Source organism: Herpailurus yagouaroundi, unplaced genomic scaffold, assembly GCF_014898765.1.
Source record: "Herpailurus yagouaroundi ecotype Mexico unplaced genomic scaffold, PumYag 165, whole genome shotgun sequence".
Taxonomy (NCBI): Eukaryota; Metazoa; Chordata; class Mammalia; order Carnivora; family Felidae; genus Herpailurus; species Herpailurus yagouaroundi.
In genome coordinates, this window is record NW_024412406.1 from 34,082,183 (window position 1) to 34,104,808 (window position 22,626).

General features: G+C 40.0%; 1 protein-coding gene and 1 non-coding gene across 2 annotated transcripts in view; both read right to left on the reverse strand.

Annotated features, from left to right (window-relative positions):
* The window catches only part of SPIDR (scaffold protein involved in DNA repair), a 504,944-nt gene that overhangs the window by 72,647 nt on the left and 409,671 nt on the right, over nucleotides 1–22,626 (reverse strand). The window lies entirely within an intron of this gene.
* On the reverse strand, nucleotides 7,507–7,610 carry LOC121038375 (U6 spliceosomal RNA). The gene has a single exon (XR_005794330.1). It is a non-coding gene; the product is annotated as a U6 spliceosomal RNA (small nuclear RNA).

A 22,626-nucleotide genomic window follows, 5' to 3' on the forward strand; every position in this document is an offset into this window, starting at 1 on the left:
TTATTTTCCACTTCTTTCTGGCAGTTTCTTCAACTTTGGCTTTCAATGCTTCTAATTAGATCTTTCATAATTTCTACTTTTCATATGTTTAAATTCTAACAGTTCTCTTTTAAGCTCTGAAAGATGTTTTCTCGCCCCTTGACAGTGTTCTTTTTTGTTTTATGGTTGCAATATCGTAACTTCATTTAAGAAGCTTTCTTCAGGCCTCTGCTATCTGTTCCTATCTTAGGCCAAGCTCTAACAAGCTTTCTGGATTCTCCCAAAGGGTAGGAAGAGGAACTCATCAACCATGGGTTGAATGAGCTGGGTGATTTTATAGTTGGGGAATCTCAGATGTTAATATCTTTATATCTCCTGTTGATGAGAAAATTCCTCAGAAAAGACTTGTGTTTAAATACCCACTACATACCAGGGTAAGGCAGGAACGACCACTCAACAGTGTAGACTAGGGGGACAGGATATGATCGCTTCCTGGACAGACTTGCAACTAATTGTTTTTCTTATTTTAGTCCTTTTTATCTGCCACAGTGGTAGTAGGAAAATTGGATATGCAAACAAAAATAATCCTTAACCGTTATCTCATATTATACACAAAAATTGACTCAAAATGGATCATATACCCAAATATAAAATCTAGAACTTGAGAAAACACAGGAGAAAAAAATTGTTGTTAACCTTGGAGTAGGTAAATACTTCTCAATTAAGACACAAAAACACACATTATAAAAGAAAAAAAATTATTTTGACATTACCAAAATTAAAACTTCTGCTCTTCAAAAGACACCATTAAGAAAATGAATAGGCAAACCATAAGCGCTAAACTGACAAAGAGCTTGTGTCTAGATTTCATAAAGAACTACAGAGCTTATTATTGATAATAATAATATAATAATACTCTATATTACGAGGAATAAAAGAAGACAATCCAATCAAAAATGGGTTAAAGATACAAAATATCATGGGGCACCTGGCTGGCTCAGTTGGTTAAATGTCTGACTTTGGCTCAGGTCATAATCTTGCATTTGTGAGTTCGAGTACCACATCGGGCGCACAGAGTCCGCTTCAGATCTTCTGTCCCTTTCTCTGCTCCTCTGTTGCTCATACTCTCTCTCAAATAAATAAACGTTACAAAAATACAAAATATCATGAATTCCATTTCTATGAAATATCTAGAACGGTTAAATCCATAGAGACAGAACAGAGAATGGTGGTAGCCAGGGGGGTAGGAAGAGACAGAAATAGGGAGTAACTGTTTTATATGTATGGGATTTCCTTTTGGACTGATAAAAATGTTTTCGAACAGAAGGAAATGGTGACTGTATACTACTGTAAGTTTTATATCAGGTGAAACGCACTTCAGTGTAAAACAAACTGGACAAATATGTGAATAAATGCTTCATCAAAGAGTATGGTCAATAAACACATGTGGCCAGTAAACACATAAAAAGATGCAGAACACCATTACTCATAAGGGAAATGCAACTTAAAACCACAATGAGATACCACTATACATACATACATACATATATATATATATGTATATATGTATATATATATATATATATATATATATATATATTTAATGAAAAGAGGGAAATAAAAAAAGGTTGACGGTATCATGTTTTGTTGAGGACATGGAAGAACTGAAACAATCAGATTTTAGGTGGAAATATGTATGTTAAAGCCACTTTAGAAAAAACTTTGGCAGTTTCTAATAAAGTTAGACATATACTAATCACATGGCTAGTCATTCTACTCTAGGATTTTCCCAAAATAAATAAAATAATATATCTGCACAAAAAAATTACAGATAGGTGTTGATGGTAGCTTCATTAAATAATAGCCCCAAACTGGTAACAAGACAACAGCTGAATGGATAAATAAATTGTGATGTATCTTTATAATGAAATACTACTCAGTAGAGAAAAGAAACAAACACCTGACACAGGGATGAATCTTGAAAACAGTGTGCTGAGTGGAAAAAACATAAAAAACAGTTTATATCAAATTATAGAAAAGGCAAATGACTCTACAGTAACAGCAAACAGATCTGTAGTTGCCTGGAACTGGGGCCAGGCAGGATTGACAGCAGAAGGCATATGGAAACTTTTTGGGGCGACGGAAATAGTCTATGACTTCACTATGAAGTGACTCTACATGGTAAATGTATTTGTCAAAACCCAATGAACTATATGCTTAAATGGGTGCACTCTATTGTATGTATGTAAACTGTATTGCATATAAATTGTACCTTCAAAAAGTTGTTTAAAGGAAAAAAAAAGGGTAGAGGAGACAACTTGAAGAAAATTCCACTGGAGAAACATAGGATAACATAGAAGAGATTGGAAAACTTATTGTTACCTATGGAAGTTGCTACAGTTCTAACTCATTGTGTTAACAACAGGCAAACAATGAGAAAGAATCAAATGCTTAAAAATCCATTAGAAAAATATTATCCTTTGCAAAGAGGCGTTTCCCCTTGTCATTATGAACTTTCAAAGGAAAACTGATATAACTTAAGCACATGTTTTCTTGTGCATCTTCAACAAATACTGAAAATGATCTCATACATACATACATACATACATACATTTAAATTGACTGCTCTCTGCACTGTTTTTAAAAGTAGGCTTCATGCCCAGCATGGAGTCCAACGTGGGGCTTGAACTCACGACCCTGAGATCAAGACCTGAACTAAGATCAAGAGTCGAACACTTAACCAACTGAGACACTCAGGCACCCCTGAAAACCACTTGCTTTTATTTTTTTATTTTTTATTTTTATTTAAAAAAAATTTTTTTTCAATGTTTATTTATTTTTGGGACAGAGAGAGACAGAGCATGAACGGGGGAGGGGCAGAGAGAGAGGGAGACACAGAATCGGAAACAGGCTCCAGGCTCTGAGCCATCAGCCCAGAGCCTGACGCGGGGCTCGAACTCACGGACCACAAGATCGTGACCTGGCTGAAGTCGGACGCTTAACCGACTGCGCCACCCAGGAGCCCCACCACTTGCTTTTAGAGACAACTCTCAGAGTATGAAATTATAAATACATTTGGATATTTTTAAAAAGGAAACAAATACATTATTAGTGTTTCATGAAACAAAACTTAAAATCTTACCTTTTTCATGAAATCTCCATTACAAGGAACCACAAGCAAATTAACTATTAATTCCACCCTGAAAACATTAGGGTTGAAAATGCTCCCGTGTTCTCTATCTGAGCAGGCTCTCAATAAAAACTCTTTCCATGCTTGAGAGATTGAATGAGGCTGTGTTGTGAACACACACACAGCAAACTCACATAATACTTAACTGTATACAGTGTTCACAGAAATATTCAATTACTAGTGAGTTCATTTAAAGCTCACTGAGCTTAAACTTTGTAGGATATGTAAGGAGGGAAGGAGTCAAATAGAAATATACTTGAAAATCAAAAGATTTGAGCAACGTTAACACCTAACACTAATATAATGTATTATGGCTAATTACAGCATTGTCATAGTGTCTATTTAATCCTTCACCTGAGGAAACTAGGCATTGTTGACAGATGAGTAAAGTGAGGCTTAGAATGTTTTTAAAAAACCTAGCCAAGACCGTATGGAGATAACTGAACCAGGTCTTAAATGCAAGGCACTTGATTTGGTATTTTTGTGCCATAATATCACGTTACAGTAACAAGTTGTACGAATGTAGAAGAGTGATTAATTTTGTGGAGTGGAACAGAAGAGAACATCTGAGAGCAACTAGCATTCTAGTTTGCAAGGCAAGCACCAAGAATGCAACAAGGAATTAGCTCACGGCAAACTGCATGATGACACTCCAGAATATCTTAATCTAATCTTTATAGAGAGGCAACGATTTTTCCTACTGCTAAGTCAAACTATTTAAAATATACGTAAATCATATCTAGAAGAACTTTATCCACTCTACAACTTTCAAAAGATACTTTTAAATGTTTTGACAAGAATTATATTAGAATATTAAGGTCAGAATGTAAGGAACTTATGCTAATTATTTTCTAAGTCTGCTAGTGTAATAAAATGAAAAAGAAATACTCTTAAATCACTTGAAAATAATTTTATTAACTGTTTGATACTGTATGACTTTAATCCAAGACCCAAGTGGGAAAGAACACAAGATTACTCTTTCATAATATTATCCTATTTAAAACAGTATGCTATGTGAAAGCAAGGATAAAAGTATACATTTTCGTGTTGAATTTATGTCTTTTTTGGTCCACAGACCATTTCCTATCATAACCTTTGGGAGTAAGTGCTTTAATGTTTTGTTTTTTTTTTTTGTTTTTTTCCTCAAAGGTCTATTCACCTTTAAATTTTTTTTTTCAACGTTTTTTATTTATTTTTGGGACAGAGAGAAACAGAGCATGAACGGGGGAGGGGCAGAGAGAGAGGGAGATACAGCATCGGAAACGGGCTCCAAGCTCCGAGCCATCAGCCCAGAGCCTGACGCGGGGCTCGAACTCACGGACCGCGAGATCGTGACCTGGCTGAAGTCGGACGCTTAACCGACTGCGCCACCCAGGCGCCCCAAAGGTCTATTCACCTTTAATTACCCCATCACCAACTTGCCTCTCTGTTCCATGTCTAATTAGGGAGGCTAAGGCAGAATCTTGGGGAATCAGGATCCATTTCCTAAGGAGGAAGTCCTAGACTTCCTGTAAGAGTGGTCCTATACGAGTTCAGTTAATGCCTGCTTGACTATACTGATGTGTCCTGCACAGTTTTGTAAGCATTATTGCTTAATAATATATGCAAAAGTCAAGATGAATATAAAAACTTCCGTGGATCTGCTTTATAAAACTAGAGAGATTTGCTTGTGTTGAGGAGAGAAGAGGAATTAACTAATAATACCTTTTCCTTAAATCTGTTCTGGTATTTGCCTTTATCTCAAATAACCAAGGAATGGTGCTCTTACTCTTCTGCCCTAGAGAAGAGCTATTAATGTTTCCCTTCTCCCTTTTTTCTTCATGCCTGGCCACACACGCTTTCCCGCCTTGCCCTGCTCACTCAGCTGAAGCTCAGGGCTCACCAGCTCAGGCCTGAGGTGGAGTCACTGTCCTCATTAGTTCAAATGGATTGGAACTGTGGCATTCAACAGTCCAAACCGGAGTTAGCTTATCAGCAGCATACAAAAAATTCCACCCACTCGTTGCTGCTTCCTGCTCAGTAGATACCATCTCCTAAAATCAGTGCTAGTGTGATAGGTCTCAGCAGAGAAGGGCCCCCTCCCTGATCAACTTGTTTTTCCTGACTCACCAGAGATGTTCCCCATGAAGTACATCATGTTTTAAGGGAACACAAATGGCTTCCCAGGGAGGAAAGAAATACCATGTGAGTAACTCTGGGACCTTGAAAAAGTTACTTACTGCATGAACTTGAATTTACTCATCTTAACATGGGAATAAGGGATCCTAATTGAGAGGCTGTTGTGAGCATTAAAACAGTAACACAGGGCTTAGCACAGTGACTGGCACAAGTAGATCAATTTCTCCTTGGCAGGGTCCTTAGGCCAGTTTTATAATAAGATTTTCCCCCATACAGTTCTTGAACATTTTTGTTAGATTTATGCCTATATCACTTGCAATTTTGTTTGCTATTTTAAATGTTTTTTTTTTGTTTGTTTGTTGCTATGTTGCTGGTATACACAAATACAGTTGGAGTTTTATACAGAAAATTTTTGTTAATCCCTCAATCTTACTAATAGTATTTGTGATACTTTTTATGAAGTTTTATGTAATCATGTCCTCTGTGCATTATGACAACTTTGCTTCAGGCTTCCTAACCCTTATGGTTTTTTTTTTTTTTCTTTTTTTAATTTATCTTTTCTGACTGCACTTTAGGACCTTTAGCACAGTGCTGAAGAGAAGCTAGTGACATTGGGCATACTTATTCTGATTTTGAATAAAATGTCTTCAGTGTTTTATAATTAAGAATGATGTTTGGTAGATATCGTTCATCAGGTTAAACATTCCTAGTTTGCTGAAAAATTTTTTTAAATCATGCCTGGGTATAGGATCTTATCAAATGCATTTTCCATATTAATTGGAATGACTATATGATTTCATCTCCTCTGATAATGTTGTAAATGACAATTATAGCTTTTTAAGTTAAAGCATTTTTTTTTACTCCTGAGATAAAGCCAAGATCCTATTTGCTATGTTTTGTTTGGGATTTTTCTATGTCCATGAGTGATACTGACCTTTAATTTTACTTTTCATAGTAGATTTAATTTCATTTCTCAAAGCAATTGACTATTTATATTATTTTCATATGATAAGTTGACAGGGATTGTTTTTTTTTTCCTTGAAAAATCTGTATGAGATTTGAATGATTTATCAAAAGTTTGAAAAAATTTAGTAAATACACACACATACACACACCCCTCAGATCTTTATCCATTCATCTATTAACGGACACTTGAGCTGCTGCTTCCAGATGAGTAAAGTTTACCAGTCAAATCTGAAACATTTCAGCTACTATTTACTCAGATGGTTTTTCTGCACCCTCCTCCCAACTTTCCTGCCATTCTACCACTCCCATTACATGTATGTCGGTGCACTTAATGGTGTCCCACATCTCTATGAGGTTCTGTTTCATTTTCTTCATTCTTAAAAAAAAAATATTTTTAAATGTTTATTTTTTGAGAGAAAGAGACAGAGTGCGAGTGGGTGAGGGGCAGAGAGAGAGGGAGACACAGAATGGGAAGCAGGTTCCAGGCTCTGAGCTGTCAGCACAGAGCCAGATGTGGGGCTCAAACTCACGAACTGCGAGATTATGACCTGGGCTGAAGTCGGATGCTTAACCGACTGAGCCACCCAGGCACCCCTCATTTTCTTCATTCTTTTATTTCCCCTCTAAGGATATTTGCTATTTGGGAGATTTCTATAATCGTACAGAAATGATTTATTTTGGTGTGTCCTGTTTCTTCATAAAGATTGAGTATTTATTAATTTAAAATGTATTTATTTTGAGAAAGTGAGAGCAGAGGGGAAGAGTAGAGGGAGGGAGAGACAGAATCGAGTGGGGCTCAAACTCATGAACTGTGAGATCATGGCCTGAGCAGAGATCAAGAGCCAGACACTTAACCAACTGAGCCAAGATTGAGTTATTTAAAAGTCTTCACAAGTACTCTGAATCTCTAAAATACTCTGTAGTCATAAATTGGAGGTTGAGTTTTAACATCCTATTGAAGTTACCATACTCTTTTTGGGAAGAATTTTAAATTTGATGAAAGTCTTAAAAATATGTAATGTTTCAGGGCGCCTGGGTGGGTCACTCGGTTGAGTGTCTGACTTCAGCTCAGGTCATGATCTCTCTGTTCCCGAGTTGGAGCCCCGTGTCGGGCTCTGTGCTGACACCTCAAAGCCTGGAGCCTGTTTTGGATTCTGTGTCTCCCTCTCTCTGTCTCTCTCTGCCCTCCCCCTGCTCACGCTGTCTCTCTCTCTGAAAAATAAATAAACGTTAAAAAAATTTTTTTTAAATAAAAAGATATGTAATGTTTCACAAAGTTGCATGTCATCTTTGTGCAGAGGCTATAGCAGTTTCTGGGCCATTCCAATTTTAGTGTAAGTGCTGCCAAAGTGAACACTCGACATTTTTCCCCCTCTCTCCTTCACATTGTGCAAGCTCAATTACTCTGGATTCATATTCACAACCTTTCTTCTGTCAGCTCAAATCTACTGCTGAGTCTATCTAGTGAAGTTTTCATTTTGGTTTTACACTTTCTAACTTTAGATTTCCCATGTGGTTCTTTTTTATAGGTTGTATCTTTTTCTTCTGTTTATTTTGAGAGAGAGAGAGCGAGAGAGAGAGAGCACGTGAGTCCAATGGTGGAGAGGCACAGAAAATGAGGGGGGTGGGGAGAGAGAGAGAGGATCCAAAGCAGGCTCTGCGCTGACAGGAGTGAGTCCAATGTGGGGCTCGAACTCATGAATTGCGAGATCATGACCTGAGCTGAAGTCAGACACTTAAACAACTGAGCCATCCAAGTGTTCCTAGAGTTGTATCTTTTTACTGATTTTTTCCATTTGATTAGACACTGTCAACATTCCACCCTTTAACTCCTGAGGTATGGCTTCCTTGAATTCTCTAAACATATTTATAATGGCTGCTTTGAAATTTTTGTCTGCTGGGGTGCCTGGGTGGCTCAGTCGGTTAAGCAACTGACTTCGGCTCAGGTCATGATCTCACGGTTCATAGGTTTGAGCCCCGAGTTGGGCTCTGTGCTGACAGCTCAGAGCCTGGAGCCTGCTTCAGATTCTATGTCTCCCTCTCTCTTCCCCTCCTCCACTTGTGCTCTCTCTCTCAAAAATAAATAAAATGTAAAAAAAATAAAATAAAATAAAAAGAAATTTTTGTCTGCTAAGTCCAACATGTGGGCCCCTTCAGCTGCCTGCACTTTTTTCCTCCTGTGTACAGGTCACACTTCCTTGTTTCTTCATAAATCTTGTAATTTTTTTGTTGACAACTGAGCATTTTTGACAGTGTATTGTGGCAACTCTAGATATGGATAACTCGCCTACCCCAGGGGGTTGGTACTGTTGTTAATCAGTTATTTAGTGACTTGTCTGAACTTTTTCCTGCAGGCTGCAGTATGTGATGTTCCTGCTCCGATTTTTTTGTTTGTTTGTTTGTTTGGTTTTAATCTTTTCACATGGTTACCTAGGGGTTGCCCATAGGTCAGCATAAGCTACTTTGAAAGGTTGTGCTTAAGCCCGCTTGGAAGTTAGATTTTTACTCTTTGCCGTTGGGTGTATACACCTTGGAGGTTGCTATCATGGTTCAAGGAGGTAGGATTTTGTGCTCCTGCCTCTCCATCGGCCAGGGCTTGTATTACTCCTTTGGAGTCCCTCCTGGGAGGGCATGGCCTTGGGCTGCCAAACTGCCAGGGATGCGTCGCCTTTATTTTAAAGTCTAGCTTCCTAGGAGCTGCTCCTGGGTCAGAGCAGCCTACTGTTCACCTAGTATGGTTGCAGGGGTGCTGAGGCCTGCAGTGCCAGTGAGGCTCGCACTCCAAATCTTCCCTGTGGGTTGCTCTGATTGCTCCTGAGTGGGGGCAGCTGAGCACACCCTTCTTGAGTCTGAAAGTTTTACTGTGATACTAGGAGGGTTCTTCTTGGCTACGTCTTTTCCCTGACGCTCTCTGTTAAAACTGCTGATTGCTTGGTCATCTCTTTATTGACACAGTATCACAGGGCTATGGGCAGTCTTGGAATCGCTCTCCACCAAGATCCCCAGTACTTTCAACAGCACCCTTGAGCAGAGGATTGTACTCTGTTTCAAAACAGGCCAATTCTCTCAAGGCAGTGCCGTGGGGCTCTTCCTTCTTATAACCTCTTGTCCTCTGGGCAGAACCTCTGTGCCACTTCACAGACCCGGGGGTGAGGATGGAGTCCCCTTCTCCTGGAGTTACACTTCGGATCCAGAGTGAGTGTTGGGGTGGGGGTGGGGACACTGATCTGGGGCTGCTTCTCTGCTCCGCTGCCTCTGTCCTATGGGTGAGCTGGGATAGGACAACTGGGCCAGTATTCTTGGCCCACCACACTTGGGGTAGAGCTGCAACGTGGGCTAGGAGATCTCCCACAGTGAAACTGTACCCTAGACTGTGAGCTGAGGGGAGCGGGGGCCTCTTCTTGACTGCAGTCCTGGAGCAGAACCCCAGAACAGTCTTCTTAAGACAACTTGGGCTGGTGGGGGCATGGATCATGTCTCAAGGGCCACGGGCTCCTTGTTCTTTCTGACACTTAGTAGACTTTCTTGGTTCTATTGATGGAATGTTTCTCCATTTGCTGTATGCCTTTAGGAAAACTTCCTGAGGCTTTAAGTGATTTTTAAAGTTTTCTCCAGGGGCGCCTGGGTGGCGCAGTCGGTTAAGCGTCCGACTTCAGCCAGGTCACGATCTCGCGGTCCGTGAGTTCGAGCCCCGCGTCGGGCTCTGGGCTGATGGCTCAGAGCCTGGAGCCTGTTTCCAATTCTGTGTCTCCCTCTCTCTCTGCCCCTCCCCCGTTCATGCTCTGTCTCTCTCTGTCCTAAAAATAAATAAACGTTGGGAAAAAAAAAAATAAAGTTTTCTCCAGCTAAAATATTTGTTAGGGACAGAATTCACTGTGTCCTCACTCTGCTATTCTGAAGGCAGTCTTCTATTTTTTTCTTCAATTTATATCCAGGAGAAATTATGATCCCATGGATATTTTGCATGTGCTATATAGGAAAGCATAATGGCTCTTTAGCCATTATTTATAAGTTTTGAGAGTATTTGGAAAGTTTCCATCCTAAATTTGCAGACGAGTGTGAGTTGTTCTTTTTTCTTAAAAGACATCTTGATTTGTTTGAACACAATTGCTATGTCAGACAAAAGAAATGCAGTGAGGCACAGAGGTCCACAGAGCCATGATATAAATGTCACAAGATTCTTAATAACAATGGCACTTGTGGGTTTTTCACTGTATACCAAAACAGTGCTCTGGCTTTTGGGTGGCATCTAGTAAATCTATGATCCACTTATTTATGTGCTAAATACAGCAGGACTGCTGCTGGCTCAGGCTGCCTGCAAGGCACTAGGAATCTGGCAATGAGCTACATAGACCCTGCCCTCTGTGCCTCCTTTGGGAAACACCTAATATGCATATAAATATACAATCACAAACTGTGGGAGTGCTAGCAAGGCAATACGCAGAGTGCCTTTAGATACAACTTAGGGTGGGATGGTCTAACCAGGGTGGTCAGGGAAGGTTTCTTAAAAGAGCTGAGTCCTGAAGAAGGATAAGCCAATCATGCAAAAGTTTGAGAGAAGAGGACTTAAAACATAGAAAACAACATATACAAAATCCTGTAATGGGAAAGAGCTTTTCCATGACTACGAAATTGAAAGAAAGCTAGAAAACAAGAAAGAAAAAGAGAGAGAGAGGAAGAAAAAAAAAAAAAGAAAGAGAGAAGAGATTAGTAAAGTGGTAAAAAGGGTAAAGACTAATAATTGTGATTTCAATTTGCACTGTTCTTTTTTTTCCAATGCATTATTGTAAATTTAAGTTATATTTATAATCAAAGTTATATTAATAATAAAATTAAAATGTTGACAAGCATTTGTAAAGAGAGGAGAAAATGGGACGGGAAGGAAAGGACCAGGTAGGAGTAGCAAAGAGAGGCATTGACCTAGTGGAGGCGTCTCGTGGTTGGACGTGGCTGGTACCGTGACGCCCAGTAGTGGCTGGAGGCAACGGCCATGTGATGACGGCCTGGTGGAGGCTGACCTGAGAGGAAACCAGGGGTGACAAATGACGGGCATGTGTGCCAGGCAGCACACCTACCTCCTGCCATCAATGAGTCAACAACAGGGTGACACCTGATGGGGTTTGATAAAATCACTGTTTCAGAAACAGAAGTCTTGGCACAGGGTGGAGGATGGCTTGAACGGAGAACTTTGCAGAGGGTCTCCTTAGACCAGCATGAGGTCACTGCTCTGATCAATGGCAACTGTCTCACAGAAAATAGTGAAGCTGCAAAGTGGTGTTCACGGGCCACGTCCAGCTGGTTGATATGTTTTCTTTGGTTTATATAGTATTAAAACATTTCTAAATTAGTTAACAGATAACAAAAATTGGGAGATTTTATGCAAACCTCAAATTTCCTGTGGTCTTAAGAAACCTAGAGTCTGGCAACACTGAGTGAACACTTGTGGATGAGGCACCAGCTTGTGAGCTCATCCCATGGGCCCTGGCCCTCACCCTTGATCCCCAACCCTTGTACCACTGCTGTTCTCTCTTGGCCTCTGTCAGCATGTGAGAATGCATTAGAAAAGCATTTCAGGGAGGAGACAGAAGAACATGGTCACGATGATGGGTGAGGGTCAGGGAAGGGTCTACACTAGCCTACGATTTCTTTTTCTTTTTCCTTTCATTTTTTAATTTATTGACAGAGAGAGTGCGCACATGTAAGCAAGAGCACACGCAAGTGGGGGAGGGGCAGAGGGAAAGGGAAGGGGAGGGAGAAAATCTTAAGTAGGCTCCATGCTCAGCTCAGAGCCTGACTGGGGGCTCACTCTCACGACTGCGACACCATGACTGTGAGATCATGACCATGAGACTGTGACCTGAGCCGAAATCAAGATTTGGATGCTTAACTGACTGAGCTACCCAGGCACCTCTCTCTTGCTTACTCGTTGGTGGCCTTCTCAATTATTTCAGTCTAAGGTATATCAGACCAGCATTGGAGGCATCTGAGCAGACACTGTATCGGCATGTGGTCATGCTCAGAGGGAGAACCAGCTGACACTTGCACTGTTCTTAGTAACGTCTGAAATGCTGTGAGCTCAGCTGCTAGCCAAGCCCCATGGAGATTAGGAGATCGGACATTTTAAAGTGATGTGATGGTCAGTGTTAATAAAACTGGGCTTCCACTTTGGAAAAGCAGGTTGAGTACATCCTTTTGCTTTCCTGCCACAGAATACCCACTGGGCAAGGAAGATGTGCACGATCAGTAATCTCAAATCCGTGCAAGCTAGGGCTCAGGTCTAGGTGACTTTTCATACTCCACGTATCACTGAGCCCTGAGCACTGCTGGTGTGTACCATACACGTAGCCTGAGGGGGGCATTGCTATTCTTAGCAGCGATAAACTTCCAACAGCAGAGAGAAAATGTGTCACAGGGAGGAAATAGGATGTTAGTGGTTTGAATAAGTGCCTCAGAACTGCATTCATTCCATGAGACAGACTGCCATTCAAAATTCTTGGAATAAAAGTCTGGCAAGTGGATGCCACTTATTTAAAATCAATGTTCCACCCATGCCTAAAATGTAGACCCTGACCCCACATGAGATCCTTCCTCTCATTTTCGTGATTGGAAGCACGTGGGGCAGGGGAACGGCAGGTCTGGAGAAGACGGGCTCTCTTTTGAGCTCTGCTGTTGCTGGATGTGGGCCCCCGGCTCCACACGGGTACAATGGAGGTTAACTGAAGTCTGCTTCACACCTAGTAAATGCTTGCACCTAATCTGCGCTCAAAATCTTGGTGTCCTTGGCTCGCCAGGCAAATTCTCTACTACAAATGCACTTCATGGACAAGATTCTTTTCTCTTATCATGTGCCTGCTCTCCTAAGTCTGTAGCAGGCGTGTGCACCTCGGTGAAGGGGCTTGAGGAAAGTGCACGAGAGCAGCACGGGGGTGCATTATCCCACAGAGAAAGGGTGTTGCTACACATGAAGCCAACTTGTGCCCGGCCTTGCGATGCTGCCCTGGTCATCCACGGGACAGCAAGAAACAATTGTGAAAACGCCCATGGTCTTCAGCTTGCTCCTGCCTCCCATCAGCCACGCTCCACCCCTCCCAGTTGGGAATATAAGACAGTCAAAAAGTAGTTCAAGAATCTCCCGTTTCAGCCATCAGGAGTCATTCAGCAGGACTTTGATTCTATGCATTTCTGAGCCATGAGGGTGAGGCCAGGACCATGTTGGAAGAACTGACTAAAACGGGTGCCAAATGAAACTACATTCCACTGCGCATTCCCAGCAACATAAAATAATACAGATAAGAGGTTCACTGTTCAATCCCATCCACATCATGTTGGAAGTATAAAAGTCCATTATGGAGTTAATATTTATCTTTAAGAATTTCTTTTCCTTCTCTTACCAGCTTAATGGCACATCACGCCAATTGAGGAATACTTTAAGAATTCTAAAAATTCACATATTGTCAATCTGCAAAAGCAACAGAACAAAGCACTAGGGATAAGGAAAGCAAAACTGTTGTAGAGGGAGTTTCAGAGAGACTGTGATTTAATTATTCTTTGAAGTTTTAAATGTCCCTCCCCCACTTTGGAAAAATACTCATTTTTCCCTTTCTTTTCACTCACTGACTCAGTATCACAGAAACACAAATGAAGAAGAGAGAGAAACAGTAGATTCGTGTGTGTCTGCGCGTGCGTGCGTGTGTGTGTGTACGCATGGACAGTGAGAGGGGAGATTACGTGAACATGTGGGATGTTTGCCCGGGTTATGGGAGCAGTTCTTAGCAGTCCACCAAGAATTCCCGGAATCAGAGTCAGTCCAGCCGCTTTATTCCAGGTCAGTGTCAACTTAAGCAGCCTCTGAAGATCAACAGGATCTTTCTCTCCACATTATGATTTCTTGCTAAGCCTCTATTTTAAGGAAGAAATGGAAGAAATCGGAGGATGAAGCGAGGGGAAAAAAGCAGGAGAAAGGAAGGGGGAGAGGGAAAAGGGAAGAGAAGGGAGGAGAGAGAAGAAGTGTTTGAACATGAACAGGGGGAGGAAAAGTCCCAGCAAGGAGGGAGGGAAGAGGAAGAAAAGGAGGAGAGAGGGACAGCAGAGGGCTGAGTGGGTGGAGGGCCTTTCCCCAGCTCCACCAACCCGCTCGACAGACGGGAAACCAGATACAGCAGGACATTGTGTTCTTCTCCTGAAAAACAACCAGACTGCGCTCCTAAAGTAAACAGTTAATCCTGTTGTTTATCTTTGTAACATGACGAGATGTTAACAGGATGATTTCTACTGCACAGAAATGTGGTTTTTATTCATTTAAAAAATGATATTTTCTCTTTGCTAAAATACAAGTGTGACATACAAACTTTCTAATATCAATGAACGGGAAGGAATAACAATCTCTCTTTGGTAAAAGTGACTTAACTAAAGGATGCCAAAAAAGTCTGAGAAAGGCCTTTTCTTTACTTGCACATCCTATTTATTTTTGGAAAATACTGCATTACTGGAATTAACCAAGCCAAACTAAAACAAAACCTGCTGTAAGCTTGGTCCATCCCGGAGTATGATCTGGGGCATTGCTTGTGGAGATAAGACTATAACTGGGCCAAGACAAGAGTAAGAAGTAATCCCTGTTAAAATAACACCAGCATTTTTCACAGAGCTAGAACAAACAATCCTAAAATTTGTATGGAACAAGAAAAGACCTTGAATAGCCAAAGTAATGTTGAAAAAGAAAAGCAAAGCGGGAGGCCTCACAGTTCCAGACTCTAACCTGTATTGCAAATTTCTAACAAGGTAACCATGGATTCACATGCAACTATAAGGTATGCTATCGAGCTCGGATGTACACTTTGCCCAGTCTCCCCCACTAGTGTAGTAGTATACTAGCAAATAATAGTACAACATCACAGCTAGGACACTGACATTGATACAATCCACCAGTCTTATTCAGGTTTCAGAAAAACACATTTCACTTGTGCTCGTGTGCACGTGTTCATGTGTGTGTTCAGTGCTCTACAGTTTTACTACATGTTTAGGATCCTATATCCAATACCAGTCAAGACACTGAAGAGTTCCAGGGCACCTGGCTAGTTCAATCAGAAGAACATGAGACTCTTGATCTTGGGGTTGTGAGTTTGAATCCCATGTTGGGTGTAGAGATTGCTTAAATAAATATTAAAAAACACTAAAAAAAAGACACTGACCAATTCTATCACTACAAGAATTCTTTATGCTGCCTTTTATAACCCACTTCCCACTATCTCCCCACCCCCATCCCAACATCTAGACGCTATTAATCTGTCTTCTATTTCTAAAATTCTGCCACTTCAAAAAGTTATAAAAACAGAATTGTCCAGTTCATAGTCATTGGCATTGGATTTTTTTTTTCCCTCAGCACAGTTTCCTGGTGATTAATCCAAGCTATTATGCCTTTCATTTCTATAGCAGTTTTGAGACATAATTAACATACCACAAAATTCACCCTGTTTTTATTAACAGGGCAGAATACATATAGCATAAAATTTACCATTTTAACCATTTTAAGGTGTGCAATTCAGTGGCATTAGGTATAGTCACAATGTTCTGCAACCATCAACACTACCTTATTCCAGCACATTTTCATCACCCCAAAAGGAAATTTCAGTCTACTAAGCAGCCTCCTCATCCTCCCCTCCCCCAAGTACCCAGAGACACGTAATCTCCTTTCTGTCTCTACAGATTTGCCTATTTTGGATACTTCACATGAATGGAATCACACAATATGTGTCCTTTTGTGACTGGCTTCTTTCACCTAGCATAATGTTTTCGAGGATAATCCACATGGTAGCATGTGTCAGTACATCATTCATTTTTGTTGTGGAATAATATTCCATCATACGGATATACCACATTTTTGGGTTGTCTCTATTTTTTTTTTTTTTTTTTTACATTACTGAAATAATGGTGCTATGAACATCTGTGTATAAGTTACATGGATAGAGGTGCCTGGTGACTTAAGGGTTGAGCGTCCAACAACTGATTTGACACAGGTCATGATCTCAGGGTTCATGGAATTGAGCCCTACGCTGGGCTCTGTGCTGGCAGCGAGAGGCCTACTTGGGATTCTCTTTCTCAACTATTTTTAACTTTTTACATTCTATTTTCAACTTTCCTATAGGGGCTACCCCAGTTTGCAATCCCAACAGTACATAAGGTTTCCTTTTCCTCTATACCCTTGCCAATACTTGTTGTTTCTTAGGTTTTTTATTTTAGCCATTCTAACAGGTGTGAGGTGATAGCTCACTGTAGTCTTGATGTGCATTTCCCTGGTTATACAGAAATAAACCCACAACTACATGGTCAATTAATCTTTGAGAAAGGAGGAGAGAATATACAATGGGAAAGAGAGAGTCTCTTTAACAAATGGTATTGGGAAAATTGGACAGTTACCTGCAAAAGAATGAAACTGGTCCACTTTCTTATGCCATACACAAAAATAAACTCCAGATGGTTAAAGACCTAAATGTGAGATCTGAAACCATAAAAATCCCAGAAGAGAGCACAGGCAGTAATTTCTCTGACATGAACAGTAGCAACATTTTTCTAGGTATGTCTCCTGAGGCAAGGGAAACAAAAGCAAAAACAAACTATGCAGACTACATCACAATATAAAGCTTCTGCACAACAAAAGAAGTAATCAACAAAACAACAAGGCAACCTACTGAATGGGAGAAGATATTTGCAAATGACATATCTGATAAAGGGTTAGTACCCAAATATATAAAGAATCGATACAACTTAACACCCAAAAAACAAATAATCCAATTTAAAAATGGGCAGAATACAGGCACAGACATTTCTCCAAAGAAGACAAACAGATGGCCAACAGACATCCACGCCTGGAAGTTTCTTGAGGGCAGGGATCATATTTCTTATCCCCTATGTGCCTAAAACAACTCTTAGCCCAGAGCTTTATACTTTATAGGTGATCAACATATGCTTGGTACACCAAGTTGAATTAATTGATGAGTATTTATTCAGGCTTTTGGGGATACAAGGTATAAGACTTAGTTCCTACCCTCAGGAACAATAACAGGTATTTAAAATGCTTTATACAGGTAATTCACAAGGTGAGACTTCTACATTGTTCTAACGTACAGGTGTGGGAAGGGAAGTATTAGTATCCTAGTGAAATACTGAATTAGAACAAGATAAATGAAGGAAAGGAGAGAGGGAGGAAGGGAAGGAGGGATCTTAGCAAAGAAAGTTTATTACTCAAAACGTACCGAATTAACCCAGCAGCCCTGGGAAGACTGTGGTTTTGTTTTCTCTCATTAATTCCCCAATTCACTCTCGAATGAGGGGTCATTTTGTATTCCCACTTTTCATGTCTACTCAGCACTGAAACCTAAAGAGACAAGGGTCTGTAACTGAGTATAGAGTAAGGAAAAAGGCACCAAGCAAAGGGCATAGTTTTGGTGGTGCCATAGATAAGTTATAGCATCCCATTGCTTCTTCCAGATCACCAAATAATATTCTCAACCAGCGTTCTGAATGGGGATTAAACCCTAAAACTCTATGGCTGCACTGCAAATAATAGATAAGGACCCTTCATTGCATCTACAATGGCACTGGTTATGTGCAGTCTTAGGCGAAATGAGAAGACAGTCATTTGAATAAGCTTCAGGGTTCTGTACTCCCAATGAGGGAGCCAGTCTAGAGTAAATGGACCTGGTAGTAAACAGCACTACTGTATAGGGCCTGTTGAAACAATGGGGAACAGAGTTTAATCATCATTCTTAGATGACCTGTTTCTGAGTCAGGGTTTCACATTCTAGGTTGCTAATTGGCCTACAAACCAGTCTTGTCCCATGCAATGGCTTATAAATCATCTGTGTTTATCAAGTACATGGACATATTTTACCTGCTCTGACCCTACCAAATAAAACACAAATTACCTAGGCAAAGGCATACACATAAAGCTTGTTTATTATTTTTTGAAATATCAAAGGAAACTTTCTAATTTTTTCTGCAGTCTTAAGAATACCTGTTCTAGGAACAATATCACTGAGAAAAATATTAAGTTGTTTTAAGATATTTTATAATAAGGTAATTTCAGTTTCAAAGACCAAACCATATTTAGTTTACCATTTTGAGAACAGACAAGGGGTCGTTTTTAGAAGACAACTCTATTACTCAGAGAGAAGGAAGGTTCTCACGCATGAATTTGTTCCATTTCCAGCTCGCCTACCTCAGTCCACAGGACCGCAAGCCACATCAGCTGACATTCCTCCCAGCTTATAAACCAGCTTCAACTTCTCACCTACCCTGGGCACCCAGGACACCCACCACCTACAGGTAGGTGTTCGTTTTGCAATGACTACCATCTATCCTACATCTGTTTGCTCTCCAAACACCAGCTTTTGCATGTAGACCTAGCACACTTTGAAAACTTGGAGCAGTCTCCTCTCATCTGGTAGCCTGCACTGCCCTCTTTCCTGTCAACCTTCTAGAAAGTATGGATGTGCCTCACTTACTCCCATTTACTCACTTCTAATTCACTTTTGTGATAATTTAGAGGCTTTTTGAAACAATCCCAAATTTACTAAAAGTTTTAAATACAGTACAAAGCATGTTTTTTCCCGAATCATTTGGGAGTAAGTTTGTACAAACAAGGACTATATCTTACATAACTGTTATACAACCATCAAGGGGAGGAAATGAATATTGCCATATCCCTACACCTAATTCTCAAACCCCACTCATGATTCACCCATTGTTCCAATCATATTCTTTGTAGCAAAAGGAGATAATTCAGAATCATGTATTGCATTCAGTTGTCACGTCTCTAATCCTCTGCAACCTGGAAGGGTTTCTCAGTCTTTCTTTGACTTTCATGACCTTGACATTTTTGAAGGATACAGGCCAGTAATTTTATAGTACAGAAGCCTTCCATTTGTGTTTGTCTGATGTTTTGTCATGAGGAGATTTAGCCTATGTATCACTGGTAAGGATAACACAAAATTGGTGCTATGTTCTTCTGAATCATTGGCACACTATTTCAATTTGTTCCAGTACTGATAATGTTCACTTACTACTTGATTAAGATGATGTCTGCCAGGCTTCTCAACTATAGGTTACTTTTCCTTCTGAAATTAAAAAATATTATGTGGGAGATACTTTGAAAATAAGTAAATATCCTATTCCTTATCAAAATTTTCACTCATTCATTTTTATATATCAGTGTGGACTCATGGATTCGTATACTCTGGGCTGCAATCCGTAACTATCATTTATTTTGATGTTCTAATTGTGCCAGATTTTGCTAGTGGCAGCCTCTTGCAAGCTAGCTCCTGTGTCCTTTTGCCATGTCTCCATCATTCTTTGAGAATGTTCTCACTTTCTGACCTAATGAAATGTTCAAAGCTCATCTTATATTTTCTCTCATCCAAACCTGAAATCAGTGATTTCACCAAGGAGCCCTGGTTTCTTTCAGATATTTAAAAGCTAGTATCTGGGTGCTAAATGAGCTCATTGATACTGGAGTATTGCTGCCTCAAGACCTCTTAGTAGAGAGAGCTAGGGAATGCACACACACACACACACACACACACGAGTAAAACACATTTACTTCTGTTTACTCATCCATTTATCCATCTTGAAAACTATGAGTTTATACTACAACCAGGTTCATTTTAGTTTTCCCCTTTTCTACATTTGTAACTCAGAGGTACCTCAAATTCAGCACATCTAAAACCAAACATAACTTTTCTAGTTCTCCAAATCTGTTCACCCACCTAATTTCCCATCTCATTTAATACCATTTATCTTGATGCCCAAACCTTAGAATCTTTCTAGGTTCTTCCTTTGCCTCCACCTTCCACATCCAATCATTCACGGAGTCCTGCCTTTTCCATTTCTCGACTATCTCCAGGTGTGCACCGTCTTTTTATCCACCAGCTTGTCTTAATGGATGAGTTAGACTTCTCGCTTTTCACACAGGCATTTGTGGCTACTTCCACTTCCGTTCAAAAACTTCCAGGAGCTTTTGTATCACACTCTGAAAAAATACCAAAGGCTTTGCTACTATAGCTTTCCAGACCTTCTCATGACCAGAACCCCTATTCCGTCTGCCTTCATTTACAACGTATGGAAAGCCACACTGGCCTCCTTGCTGCTGTGCAAACATGCTAAGCGTGCCCCTGCCTCTCAGCCTCTTGCACTCACCCTCTCTTCCCCTGAACACCTGCATGATTTGTTCTCTCACCTCCTTTGGGATTTTTCTCAAATAGTATCCTCTCAGCAAGGCTTTCCTTGATTCTTATGTAAAAATAGTAACCCCTTGACATTCACTATCCCCTTATCCAACTTTATTTACAGTCATAACCACTACAACTTTCTTATATTGTATCTCTTTGCCTGCTACCAGTCTTCCCCAATGTAACATAAGTTCCTTTAGCACATAGATTTCATAGGTTTTCTTTTTTTTCTTGGTCTCATTTATCGTTGTATCCCTAACATCCAGAACGATGTGTGACACAGAGTAGGTACACAGTAAATATTTGGCGAGTGAACATTTCCTCCTGGTCTTAGTTACACTGCACAGTAGCTTACTATTCTATCATGTAGTATGTCATAATTAAATAATTATTTAATTAAATAAATAAATATAAGGAGAAAAATTCTCCTTATAACGGATGTTTAGGTTGCTTCTTTTTGTCCCCCATTGTAAGGCACTACTATCATGAAGAACATGGTGTGTGAATTTTTTTGTTTGTTTTTCATGAATGAAATTTCTAGGAGTTTTGGGGTAAAAGAGTTTATCATTATTGTTATACGTTATGCACTGCTCTCCAAAATACTTGTAATGTTTACAAATTACAAGAGCAATAATTGTGTATAGAAAGTCCTATAGCTTTTCTAAATAATATATATAATTCAAAACTTTAATTACAGAGGCATGTGACGCAAAGTTTCCGTCCCATTCTTGTCCCCCATTTCCCTAGTCCCCCTATACCCTCACAGATACTCACTGTTGTTTGTTTTCATGTATCCTTCCCCAGTTTCTCTCTCTCCCCCTCTCCTTCCTTCCCTGTCTGTCTCTCCCTGTCTCTTTTATATGCTTCTTTTTATCTATGAACTGTGTGTTCATATCCTTTGCTCATTTTTATGTTGGGTATTGGCTTTTTCTCTATTTCTATGGGCACTCTGCATATTAGAGAAATTGGCTTTGTAATATGGATTGCAAAGATATAGTCCCAATTTGCCATACTTTTGACTTTACCATGCAATTTTAATAGAATTTATTATTATTTTCTTTTGGAGGTTTTGGATGCTAAGCCACAGTTAGGAAAACTTCCACCTCAAGATAACTCTCCTATGATTTCTTCCAGAATGTTTTAGTTTTTATCCTTAGATCTTTGATCCACTTGGAATTTACCCGGGTGTGGGATAAGGGACACAGATCCCATTTTATTTTATTTTTCCAGATGACTCATCTATTGTCCTTATGCCACTTATTGATTAATCTTTTCCCAGTTTTCTGAAATACTTGTATTATTTTCAGAATTCCTACGTATATCTGGGATTTTCTTTTTCTGTTCCATTGGTTTATCTATTACATGAAGGGAGAAAAACCCTTTAATTTTAAAAAGTGGCTTTCATTAAGCAAAGGGAAAAAAAGGTAGACAAATCAAAAAACAGACTCTTAACTATAGGGAACAAACTGATAGTTAATAGAGAGGAGGTGGGGGTGGGGGAAATAGGTAAAGGGGATTAAGAATACACGTACACGTATCTTGTTGATCAGTGAGTAAAATATGGGATTGTTGAATCACGATACCCTGAAATGAATGTTAACTACATTAGAATTCAAAAATTAAAAAAAAATTTAAAAAGAAGTGGCTTTCATGAATTTCTGCTTCTAATAGCCAGATGTTACCCATCTTATGTGTTTTTGTGAAAAGTAAAGGAATTAACTCCTACCTGGGAGTTATTTCCCACCGGACTCTCATGTTCTGGTCTCTCTTCCACTACAAGTTCATAACCAATTTACTTTTTTCAGCTCAGTGTTTAATGGCACCTCTATTTCAAGAAAGCCATACTGAACTCTAGACTCCCATCGCTGAGCCTCCCAAGTGCCCACCACCTCAGTTAACTGACAACCACCAAACCAGTAACCTCATAGTCATCCTCTTTCCCTCTAGCACCCCACACCCAGTCATCAGCAAATAACATGCACTCCATCTTTAAAACAGATCCCAACCTTTCAGCTGTCAACACCCCCTCACCAGCACTCTGGTCCAGCCACCAGTCCCACCTGTCTGATTTGCTGACACAACCTCCTAACTTGTTTCCTGTTCCTACTCTTGTGCCTCAACATTCCATTTGATCTAGAGCAGCCACAGCAA